The sequence below is a fragment of the Leptidea sinapis genome, chromosome 3 (genome assembly GCF_905404315.1).
Source record: "Leptidea sinapis chromosome 3, ilLepSina1.1, whole genome shotgun sequence".
NCBI lineage: Eukaryota > Metazoa > Arthropoda > Insecta > Lepidoptera > Pieridae > Leptidea > Leptidea sinapis.
This window is the reverse complement of record NC_066267.1, coordinates 11945420-11955109: the sequence shown is the minus strand read 5'-3', so window position 1 is coordinate 11955109 and position 9690 is coordinate 11945420. Positions and strand designations below refer to the sequence as shown.

The window sequence follows — 9690 nt, the reverse complement described above, 5'->3', positions numbered from 1 at the left end:
TTTCAATATGTAGTATTTACAATAGTAATTTTTACTAAATGATAAGTGTGAATGTTTATTCAAGACTAATATAAGAATCTGATTTTTTATTGTTGTGTTTCTCTCTGTACTGATACAGCTGGACCAATTTTGACAGGGCTTTCAATGGCAGATAGTTAATGTTGAAAGAAGTAAATGAAGCTCCAGTTGTTTAAAAAAAAATAATTTATCTTGTAGATTACAATGTGAAAAAGCTTCTTCACAATTTAAATGAAACACAAGACATTTTTTTACATTTTATTACCTATTATGGTATTGCGCACTGGTAGTTTCATGATCCCGTTGCTGTAGAAAATTTGGGACTTCTGCACAAAATAAACGGGATAAGTAGTTTTCGCTGTCTTAAGAATTCTGAAGAGTGCGAAGCAGAAAGGAGGAAGGTCAGTGCTAATAGTGGATGAACTAAGCCAAACTCTCTTAATTTTTGCTAAATGACTTAAGATGTATACACCACGCGTTATCGCGATGGAAGACCCTTTCTACTGTTGCTTGCTTTTATCTTATAAATTATTGGTAGTAGAGATCAGACTCGATGGTTTTGCGCGACGGTAAATGGTCATAATGAACAATGTGCTTCCAATCCCATCAGATACACAATACCACCTCATTGCGAGTAAGGTTTGACACAGTCTGTGAACCCTGAAAAGCCTTTGACTATAATTTTTTTTCAGACGTTCGCGTCGTTCGTGATCCACTATTTTCAAATGGGTCAAAACTTTTTTGTGATCAATTCCTAGTTGATTGATCCAATTTTTTTTTGCAAACACGCACACGTGTAAGACGGAGCTTGTCACGCATACTAAAGTTTTAAACCTGACCTGTTTTTTCGGTTGTCTAACAGCAACTCTCTATCTAGACTTAAAAGTTATCTGAGTATAATTAATCGAATTCCAAGATTGAAAACGTTTAAGCCAACTTTATGCTACTCTTGCTAACACTGCATTCTTTCTTTTTTTTTTCATTCAAATTTAGATTCACTCATTTTGACGAAAAAGAAAAACAAACGATAAATAGCTGGAAACAACATCTTACTAATGTGTTTCTCAAAACAAATCAAAACCAGCCAGATAAAAATAGTACATCCAAAGAGATTTTATTACAAGTTTATAAATACTTTAGATATGTGAAAGACTTTTTCCGCAAACTATTAAATAAAATCTAACCTATCAAGAGTTGAGCCCTGTCCTGTATAAAATAATGTATTGCTTGATTAGAGTGCGACTATGCGATTATATTATTACAATGCATTACAACTCCTTCGCAAACAAAACGAAAAAAAGCAATACCCAACTCCGTAGTCTATTATTTCGCTTTTGAGAACGACCTTGAGGCAATGACGTTCTATGTTTAAAATATTATTGTCTATATAGCTGAGGCAAAGGTGCACGGATTCAGCCGATTTAATATTATTCACAGTGGTTGTCAAGAATTAAACGGAATCCAAGGAACTGACCGGAATTAATTGTGAGGAACTTGAAAATATTTCTCTTTTTAAATATCTGAAGGTGTGAAGTGCGCCAACGCCGACGAGAGAAACCAAACATGCTTCTGTTTTTAAAGTCATGTCAAATAAACGGATCCATTTGTTGGAATTAGTCAGAGTTCCCGAAAATACGGACAATGACCCTCAATATAACGTCTAAAAAAATTAGTGTCCAAAATATCGAGTATTCATACGGACCACGACGAAATTTTGAAGAAACTATAGAACCAAGGGCCGTCCACGCAGACATGGAAAAATTTGGTGAGTGATCAATGTGTGAGTGGCATACACAGATACGAGACGTAAAAATATTCAATCGGTACGCGTCGCACTACTACAATGAAGGGACGACGTAAGTCGCATACAAGTGCATAATTCGGCCGAGATGCAAAAAAAAATATTTGGCAATGCGGCCCCTACGCGCCCGCCAGTCGCCCGCCCGACAGGGTTAGGTTAGGTTAGATTTTTTGGCTCAAAACGCTCCTTGCTAATTTTTAAAAAAAGTACCTATTATAAATAATAGGTATAGACTAAGGCGATCTTCCTGGCCGTTTTATTATGTTGAGCCAGTGCGTCGCAATTTTTCGAATAATAAAGAGCTCTCGGCGCGCTGTCAGATTCTAATTCAATTTTCGAATTTAATTTTTTTCTTTTATCGCTGTATTAGCGACGGGCGTTTTTGTCTATTATCCTGTAGGCGGGCGACGAAGTTTTATTTTTTTTTGTGGTTTTTGCAGAAGAATCCAATGATGGCATAAAAGGATAGACAAGATTTTCTATTACAATAATTAAAGACTGCTGCAGTGTCTGTGCTCGTGTGGTGTACGGAACTTTTATTTTAAATTATAATTTGGACTTTTGTGTTGATTTTGTTTTATATTTGGTGAGTACGATTTTGTTTTTTAATTTTATTTTATCTAACTTTTGTTATTTTAAGAAGTGAAGTTTTTTAATGAATAATTTTATTATTTAAATAATTTAAAGAACTTTTAAGAAAACACAATGTATTAGTTATAGATATTCTTAATTTTAAAACATATTTTTTTTAATTTACACAATTATACAACCTGAATTGAGTAGGGGAGCGCGACACGTCGTCCTGTGACGTCAGATTCACTAGGAACTGAAGAGAAAGTCCGCCATTTTGAAATTCTTCCTTTTTTCGGTTAAATCTCATAAGTGCGTGGGCACGTTGAATTTTGGTAGCCATCGCATTTTATTTAACCTACAAATATTTTTATTCTAAGACTGTAGAATATGATTTTAATTTTAATAAAAAGGCCAAATAATTAATATTACCTACATGATTATTTATCCAAAAATAAAATAATAATAACAGCATAAACCTTGATGCATTGAATAGTAGTAAAATAAATTATATATTTATTTTTTAACTTTTCATTAACAATGGATTTTTCGTTCCTACCAAATAGCTATGTATTCTATGTATGGTATGAAATTCAAAGTATATGTAATTAAAGTAGGTAAATTTCATTTCTTAACTTCGGATAACTTAAAAGTTTTCTTCATTTTTGTAGCTTGAAGTACTAATAAAATGCTTACAAAAAAATTAAAAATAAACAAGAAAGAGAAAACATTTTTACTAGCAAGCCCAAAATGTATTTATTGTACAATAAAAAAAAGATAAAAAATGGTTGCTTTTCGATTTGAAAAATAAATTATTTTAGTACCTACATACAAATTTCCCGCCATCATTTCCGCCTCATCTGATTAATTTTGACATATTATGCTTTCTGTTTTTCAGTTAAAATTTTCTAATCATACTATTATTCTTTGATAATATTATTCTTATATTATGGTAATAATGTGATTATATGGACTTGGATATAAAAATTGTTGCAGGAACATCTATACAGATATATATTAGAGTGGATATCATAGTTTAATCTATGATGTAGTGAATCTTTTTGAAAGTCTGAATCTTTTATGAATTTCCCCACACAAGGTAAAATAATCATGACGAATATAGTCTGTGGGGACGATCACCTACTTTCAAGTGAGCCCGATGCGTTTGTTGATGGCTGAAGTAAAATGTCCCTGTTTCAAAAAGTATTTTCTATTCTTTTGGTGGTTAAGTGTCTAGCAAAACTTGTTAAATTTCCATACAAAAGAACGTAAGTTATATTATTAAAGTATTTATAATTTATTATAAAACCTGCATGGCGATTCACTTAATTACTAATCACTGGCATGGCGTCGTTATCAGAAATATAAGTTTAAGTTTGAATAATTAAAAAAAAAATTAACGAATGTTTAAAATTCTTAAGAATATATTAAATTATGTCTATTCCATAAACGTCCAAACTTCCAAAACTGTCTGTCTCTAACTCTACAATTTGGTAATTTTATGAATAGGGTTTATTTGGGACATTTATTATTATAACTTTAATTTGTGGTGGTAATATGTGTGGGTGACCACTTCATCAAGTGATGCCTATGTAGTTTGTTAGCCTTAGCTATACTGGCGCAAGTAAAACACTTATTCTATCAACGTTGTTCTGCATCAGTAAGATCCTTACCATCCCATCCCTTCTCCACATAACATCAGCATATTAGATACTAGAAATTAAAGCAAACTTAAACTTACCAGTGGGAGGCTCCTTTGCACAGGATGCCGGCTAGATTATGGGTACCACAACGGTGCCTATTTCTGCCGTCAAGCAGTAATGTGTAAGCATCATTGTGAACATCAATTCTTGCCTTATCGACGACAGAAGAAAAAATTACATAAATTAACAAAAATTTTATTTTGCACAATGAAAAATGGAATAATTTTATCAAAATAATGTAGTCATTGCTCCTCGATAAATCTACGAAGTTTGAACGAAATCTTGCTGTTTAAATTGGTTAGAAATTGCCCCCAAATGAGTCGATTACAAACAAACATAAACTTGTTTATATTTAATTAATTCCATTTTTTCATAGTATAGAAGGTGAAACGTGAGCGTGGACAAAATCATCTGATGATATGTCATCACCGCGGCCTATACGCTCTTGTATCACCAGAGACAATCACAAAAGCATTGCCAACATTATAAAGCGTCTAATAAACGAACATATGAACAAAGAGGATGTAAATACTACATAATAAGGGACTGCCTAAGTAAAAATTTAAATTTAGTTTTATGAAACATTCAGTGATGTGACATAAGTTTGAAAGCGAACAGTTGCATAAAACGTAGTGGATTTCGGCAATCTCCGTTTTTAACAAGATTATAGCCGTCATCTGTCAATCTATCTGTGACTGCATGTTTCATACAATCGAGTGAATCACTTTTTTCTTAGAGATTTTTGCTAGACTGATATGAATTCTAAAACCAAAAACACACCACACGTTAGGTACGTGGCGGGCGGGGATCGAACCGGGAGAGACACTATGATACAGAATTGAAGTATATTACTATTACAAGATCTATTTTTTCTTATTTAAGGCTAAAGTTTTGAAGAGCTCAGTATGTGTGCAAATTTTTAAGTAAAAACTGACGTTTGAAAAGTGCTGAAAATTAGGTTAAAAGATTCAGTTATAGCGCGAAAGCAGCAATTCAATCTTTGGTTGGTTTGTCAAGTGAAAATTATATAAAGTTGCGTAGTGGTTACTTTTAACAGAGAATTAATTTTCAGATTATTACTTCGCCAAACTACTATCTTCTTTCGACAATTGTAACCGCAGCTTCTAAAATCAAACGCCATTCAAAATATATTTTATACTGAAGCTATGGATTTGCCATCATCAATGAAATAAAAGAAAAGCTGCCTCATGTATCGGACGCGTTCTTGTGTTGCCTCTGATTGAATGAAAGGGCACCACAGCATTTATAAAACTGAAATTGATTGTTTGTCGAAATTTATTAAGATCCACGCCATATTGTTGGTTCTGCTTAACGTCCTTCTTTTGAATAAATAAGTAAAAGTCATCGATGAAGAAAAGGGCAAATGACGCATCGAATTCAATAATTGAAGTAATTATATCTCTCTGATCTGAGTGCCAGTTCTCCTTCACCTATGCTCTCAGGAAATGTCACTTTGTCACGTCACTCTCAAATATCATAGACAGAATCAGGACAGGATGGATTTCTAGAAGCAATAACAATAAAGCCATTTTTGAAACAACACTAAATTCTGGTTAAATTTAGCTTGCAATTTTAGTGTTGCAATTAGTTTTGTTAAATTATTCATAATACTCATATAAATCATGGACGAGTAAAAAAAGAAGGACTCCGTGTCACCTTACATAACAGTGAGGTACCAAAACAATACGGTAAACTTCTAAATACATAGCCTCACGCATACACTTACACTAATACAAGCCGATCGGCCGCCATAATGAGATTTGCCATAGTCTGTGACAGATCAGTTTGCGTCGCAATAAAATATTTTAAAAATACCGTCGTGCGTTGTGGAAAAGTGTTAGAACAGTACTATAAAGGCATTTGTGGATATACGATTATTAAAGGGAGAAAAAATTGTGTAACTGGTGTATACCAGTTACACAATTTATTCTTTCTCTCCCGTAACCGCACACACACAAGCATAAAGGTGCTTCACTTGCTAATATCACGGCGCGGAGTCCATCTTTTTTACACGTCCGAGTAATACTCATATAAAATATAACGAATTAGATAATAATTCCATTAAGAAAAGCACCAACAAGTGATAGAGAGTTTAGGCGGTCTGGATCAATTTCCACTTTGTCATCAGTAAGGGATTATTTCTTTGCACAGCGGTTCCTTTTCTGCCTTGGTGGCACTACAATACAATACAATGCGTGTGCAAACGTGTGTATTTCGGTTTGAAATTCGAAGTTTGTATGTCTGCGACTTAGCATCTTATGTATCAAAATAACGAGCACAATTGAGATGCCACTTAGAATATTGAATGAACCCAAATCAAGAGTCGTAAGCGGCATGGTAATGTCTTTAGGTGTACCTTCGTCTTGCTCGTTTCATTTTTTGTCCTAAACCACCCATCAAATGACACCTTATAAACCAGTCATGCTTTTAACAAGTATATTGACATACCTATTTAAATTTATTGTAATAATGGTTTCTATATATACATTTCATAAGAAAATATCAAACCTTATATTTTACTCCGTTATGGGAAATAGACCAACAGTTGTTTTACCTACGTTTGGAAAAAAAACTTAATCCATCATGCAAGTATTTGCTGTTTCATCCGAGTTAAATATATTTTTATCATAACCTATTTTAGCTTATGCGTATGAAATATCTAGGCAAATAAATACTATATCTTGAACTTCTTTTAGATGTAGTAAGTATCAATACTTTTGTGGAACGTTGGGTTTACGAATCACTAACTACTACGCCGGCGCAGGCCTTTTCTTCCGAATACATACAATCACACGTATGTCCCAGAGGGTTAGGCAGATATAACGGACTTCCATTTCTTCTATAGAAGAGGAGGACAAACGCGCGTATGGGTCAGCTCATGTTAATTGATCACCGCTGCACACATTCTCTTGCAACACCAGGGAAAACTCCATTGATCGTATGACCTCTTTTTTACAACACTTAACTTAAAGCCTTGCCTAGTATTCGAATACTGGTTCTACAAATTTCGAGTGATAGCTAATCCCGCGGTCATCTAGAAGGCAAAAACATATTAGCTTCGACGAAGCTGGGCAAAGTAGATACAGCATATACTTCGAGAAAAAGGCCTACATTCAAACGCTCTGCAAAGCGTAGTTTAAGATACTTTTTTTCCATTGGACATACTTGCAGGACTTCTTCAACTAGCGACAAACCTTGCATTCAGGCTCTCCTATGTTCGGTACTTCTGACCTGTCGCCTCTTTTAATACATCTCCGACCTGATTGTGGAATATACCCATATAGGTCTACCTTACCTAACATTTACATACTTTTCCTTTGATACAGAAAAACTTTTTAATATTTATAAAAACAAGATACGAGACGAGCAGGACTCTCAGCTGATAGTAATTAATACGCCTTGCCAATTACAATGCAGTGCCGCACAGGATTCTTAAAAAACCGAAAAAATTCTGAACGGCACTACAATTGCGCTCGTCACCTTGACACATAAGATGTTAAGTCTCATTTGCCCAGTAATTTCACTAGCTACGGCGCCGTTCAGACCGAAACACAATAATGTTTACACATTATTGCTTCACGGCAGAAATGAGCGCCGTTGTGGTACCCATCATCCAGCCGGCCTCCTATGCAAGGTAGCTATTCTCCCAAAACTATACACGGATCCATACAAAAAGAAGCTGCGTTCTCTCGTACCTTATCCATATTGCTGAGCATAAGCATGAATGATTCATCTTCCAGAAAGTGACCTGCAAACACATCTTCACAATTAAATTTATAAATTTATGATTACCACTTCTAGATTATTAGACTTTGTCCAAACATGATACGGGAATACAGTTTTATAACAATATAAACAGATTATTTTGTCCTGTTCTTAGAAAATTCTGTTCATTGGAAACCATAAGAAAATTAACAGAATTACGCGAGACATTGGCTCTCGATCCCGTTTGGGGAGGTTAGAGCTCCTGATTTTGTGAAACTTAGAGGAATTAATATTATAAATCATCTTTTATAACATTTTAATATCAGTCACTTTTATTATTCCGTTTAATCAGGTATTTAAATAGCACGCGTAAGATCATACTTAGTATTAAATAATGATATCTACGGCGCCTGATGTTAAGTGATCAGTGTTCATCCTCTCCTGCAATACCAGAGCAATCACAGGAGCAATAACAGTATGTCAAGTAGGTTTTGGATGGTATCAATGTCGTGTTTTCCCGAAAACACCGCGCAAGGGAGTTCGTTCCATAGTTTGGTTTTGGCGTCAGAAATTTCCTAAAATAATTATGGAGCAACTCCCCACATCTGGATGGTCAGGATATCTAAGTTTGTAGCGTGTGGTGTGACGATGGAAACAGCTCATGGGTATTCCATGTCCATATAATTATATTTATTGAATTTACTTTATTGGAATGAATTGAAAATTAGTTTAATATGAAACCTGCAGACACTGCATTTGACATAAGTTTGAAATAGTAGTAATTACTGTATCGCAATTGGCCACGACGTAGTAATCCGGCTACGTTTGAAAGCAAACAGTTGCTTATAACGTAGTTTATTTCGACTATCTTCTTTTTTTACAAGATTATAGCCGTCATCTGTCAATCTATCAATGACTGCACATTTTATACAATCGAGTGAATCGCTTTTTTCTTAGAAAGCTTCGCTAGCCTGGCTTAAAAAGCTAAGCGTTTAACCTTAGATGATAAATCTTGTGGTAGAAGAGTATAGAATATACCGCTGGCGTTACTATTCCGTAACTAACCATATTTCAAATATAAGCAAAGAGTACATCAATAATAGGCACTAAGCTCGACCATAGAATGGTCACTTGTCATACATAGACGCAAATAAAACAACACAGAACAGGCAAATCTATTAAAGGGAAGAGGAAAGTTCCTGTGCATTCATTGCAGACAGCCTTGAACAAGCGCATTGCATTGTGGTCCTCCCACACTACGTTGTAACCGCTTGTAACGAAACGAATGCGTCCGTCAACAATAACTACAAATGATATCTTTATTATAAAAAGCATTCAGCTTGGATAGCGCCTCACACAGAAAACGTGCCGTGGATGATATAACACTATTTACTTTTTAAATACTTTTTCTAAGAAGAAGCGAGAGAACGAGTTTTTTTTAAGCTTTGCTCGTTTTTTTATTTTTCTTGCTTTAGTGGCATTAATATCTATTATCCAAATTTCATCTCTCAACTTTTGCAATTCATTAGATTATCTTAATATATTAAAACTTATTTCTTTTGGGTATTCAACCATAATTAAAATAACTACTAGTCTGCCTCTTTACTAGCTTTAAGCGATATATTATAAAAAATAAGCAATTTAGTTTGCCATCTATATTAATGAAGGTGATAAAATTTGCGTTCACTTTCCAACATTCTTATAATACAGTAGCTTTTTTTTATTTTAATAAAAAATTTAAAAAAATATTCTACATTTCTAGTCAACATATTTTAATATTCTACCGCAATAGTAATTAACCAGTGGGGTATTTCATAACATGTGGACCATAAAAAAAATGGTTGTGGAACCTAATCTATACTCCTTTAAAAA

General features: G+C 34.1%; 1 protein-coding gene across 7 annotated transcripts in view; it reads left to right on the top strand.

Annotated features, from left to right (window-relative positions):
- The first annotated feature begins 1868 nt into the window (after positions 1–1868).
- Positions 1869–9690, top strand: part of LOC126979541 (broad-complex core protein isoforms 1/2/3/4/5) — a 145504-nt gene continuing 137682 nt past the window's right edge. The window contains exons 1-2 of one of the 7 annotated variants that reach the window (XM_050828892.1): positions 1869–1974; positions 2260–2405. The gene's annotated coding sequence lies outside the window, so the exon portion shown is untranslated. The other 6 variants (XM_050828891.1, XM_050828894.1, XM_050828895.1 and 3 more) reach the window with 6 other exon arrangements.